The following is a 3,627-nucleotide window of genomic DNA, read 5'->3' on the forward strand; positions in this document are numbered from 1 at the left end:
TGCGGTCTTATGTTGGGCTATACTGATCCTTGGTGGTCAGATGAAGTACTACAGTTACTGTAAATCAGGCTGAGGGGTTTTGTGTAATACATGGAGAATGTTTGGTCGTGTTTACAAGAAAAACTGGCTGAAACAATTGCTGTCAAATTCCAAAAAATGTAAAGTTGCCACCTGCACATGACTTGATCCCTTTGGAAAAGTTTATTCAAAAAGAATGAGACAGCAACATTCCTGCACAGATATGAAAAACAGATTCTTCTTCATCTCATTGAGCAATGAAACATATTAAATCAGCATCTTCATGCAAGAATAAATGAACTTGCAACTTATATATGTGAAAATGTCAAATTAGATTATAGGAACTGAGGAACAGTGATGGGCACTTCATTATTTGGTGGCATTTTATTGAGTATAACCAACAGATTAACCCATGATCCAAATAAGTCAGTTGCAGGTCTAACTGTGATGTTATAATTATCTCCTTTCCACCAGCTTTGCCCATTAGTTCAGCAGGCACAGGCCATCAGCAATAAATGCAATTTGTTCACTTTTTCATCCTTTAATTAATATGAACATTGTTGATTGAATATTATACCAATATGAAGGGAAGATATAGAAGTGTTAACCACTGTATTTATTGAGTGAGGCCTCTTGTATCTTCATTTAATTATCACTTGGTCAATTTAAGTAAACTCTGCATTATTTACAGATCTAATGAGGTGAAAAGTGAAGACTAATAGGGTGTTACTGACATGTCAGCAGAAAACAAGGAAACACTTTTTGCAATCGTTTTGTTTTTCCATTTTCTTCTGCACAGTACCACTGCATAACAATGGGGCAGTGGACACAAATATGAAAATAAATGAGATGGAAAAACTTTATGAGGACTACAAAGAGTGTGGTAATGAAAGAGAGACTACAAGATGCAGTTTTACAGCACTTTAACAACAAATGTGACCCTCTAGACTTCCAGTGGGAGCTGGATGTCAATAAAAGTGTCCCTAACAATGGAAGAGAGCTGGGAGAAGAGACCACAGGAGCTGGTAAAATGAGGTGGAGCAGATGTGGCTTGAAAACAAACAAAAAACTTAAAATGGTTGAAGCATTTATCTTCAGATTAACTCCCTCATTTTTTTCTGGAGTAATAGCTCACTGGATTTTAACAGGAGTACTTCTTAATTAACCTGTGAAAGTTAAAAAAAAAAAAAAAAAAAAAAAACCTGGACTGTTTTCTGGAGCTCATCTCAGAGAAGAAGAAGAAGAAGAAGAAGAAGAAGAAGAAGGCCCTAATATGTGGTGTTAAGAGTTATCTGCATTATGCTGTGAGGTAAGGTGTAACTTGGACAAAATAAGCAACACACCTGGTCGCGGCCTTGTCTTGTTTTAGCTAACGTCGCCATTTCCACACCCGGACATCACCATGGTTACAATCAACGCAAAATTCACTTCACTATTCACTATTCACTACTTATATAAATAATCGTGTGATGTCTTCAGTTGATATAATGGCGTTGAAGTAAAGTCTAACTTCCTACCTTTCTAACCAAATATTGCTTTAACAATTTACCTGGGGTTTGACTTTACCAGAGTCGGTGAAAGGACGGTATCACCTGGCTTCAGGGGTACGCAAACTTTTTCAAAAACCGGACATCCGGTTCACGTTGCTCTCATATCGGGACTTTTTTCCTTCAAAATAAGAGAACACGCTGTACCAACTCTATAATTATGCATTAAGGCTCCTTACATTTAATTTTGAGTGTAACTTTACACGAACACCTGCTGCATGTTTTCTTAAACTCTCTCCTAATTTCAATCTTGCAAAATACCAGCTGTAATTTTCCAGTTGCGTATAAATGTACCATGTATGCATGCAACAATGAATGCTACATTGAAAGTTAGCTAGTTAAGCTAACATGTTAGCCACACTGCTCAAGTTATCTTAGCCTGAATCAACGTAGCATTATATAAATATATATTTTCATTGAAATTCATACTTTAAAACGGCATCCAGTTTTGACACTTTATTCAGATATCAACGTCACTCCTGATGCTTCAGGTCTTTTTGACCGCAGCACTGATCCATGCTTTGTCCATATGGTACATGAGGGGTGCAGAAGGAAAAATAATGCAGTTCAGTCCAACACCATCATACTTTGCTTTCATATTTTACAGGTGTGATTAAAACACTGATGGTGTAAGCTTTCCTTATTTCATGAATACATGAAAATTATGCTTCATTATGCTGCATGTAATCTCAAACAGTGATGCAGTACGGAAAGCCCTTTTCACATTTACAGAATCTCACATATACGATTTATTTTACTTAAAATAATTTTTTTTAAATCAGATATTTACTAAAACATTCCTCCATCACCACGATTAAATTGTTATTAAATGTCTCTGGCCTCCATACAAAGATCCGGATTAGGCTCAGGCAGCTGTCTTTTTGATATTTGAATAGATGCATATTGATTGTTCATTGTTTGCCGAAGCTCACCTAAATAGTTGTACATATTTTGCATTTCTAGAAGTAAAACAAATTGTGAAACGTCTGTTTCAGGATAGTGACCCCACTGATGCCATGAGTCTGCTGCCTCTTCTCACTCGGATGAATAAACTCCAATTCATCTGTGCTTTCAATCAGCATTGAACTCAGAGAGTAAATCCTCCGAGCACTAATCCATGAACAACTGGCATTGTGCACAGTAGCCATCAAGGGAGCAAAATAAGGACAGCAGCAAAATAGCGACAATGCATCTAACGGAGAAAAAAAGCCACCACAGTGATTTAAAGTGCTACAGTACAGAGCAGCACCAAGCATTGGTCTTAGCTGGAAACAGTCAGGTTATCCTGGTAATGTGGTGAGAAATAATGAGGATTAAACGCATGTAACCCATGATAAATCCTTAAATCATGACCAGACTTATAAATTGACTAGAAATTGACACTATGGTTTGCTTTAAAAGAAAAAGGTAAAACATGTTTGTGTGCACATTTACCTTCAGTTACACAACCATTAGCTATTGGTCAGTTTAATGGGGTGTTTGAAGAGGACGGATTTAAGTGAGACTGAAAAACAAAGGCCAGTTTCCATTTACTGCTCATTATATGAGGAGTTCAGGGTGATTTATTTTGGTTTTTTTATGTTTTACAAATACAGCCTTAATTTCTGCCGACTTCCTCTGGTTGCATTACAAGAAGATTTGTTTCTTTCATTGCCTTTTTTGTGGCAGAATTTGCTTGCAGGGCTCGAGAAAGACGACAAAGATTGCAATGTTTTATTTAAGAGGTTGCTTCACCACTGCAGCAGTAATTGGTGTCTTGTGTCCATGTAAGCTGGGCACTTGGATGTTTGACACAAATACACAACAGCCACTTCTGCTGGAACTGGGGAAAGGTGGGAGGAGAAACGTTGTTTTCTTCATATAATATTCTTCTCTGGAGGAGGGAGAGTAATGTCATTGGAAGCCATGTTTTTAATGAAGCTTTAACATACACAGAGCTCATTAATGTACGAGTGGAAACGAGCATTCACTATGCAGCGTGTTTACTCTATGATTCTGTGTCTGTTTTCCCCTCAGGCCATCATGTGCAGTCTCATGAAGTGTTACATAACATCCTGGCAGC

This window comes from Chaetodon trifascialis, chromosome 10 (genome assembly GCF_039877785.1).
Source record: "Chaetodon trifascialis isolate fChaTrf1 chromosome 10, fChaTrf1.hap1, whole genome shotgun sequence".
NCBI lineage: Eukaryota > Metazoa > Chordata > Actinopteri > Chaetodontiformes > Chaetodontidae > Chaetodon > Chaetodon trifascialis.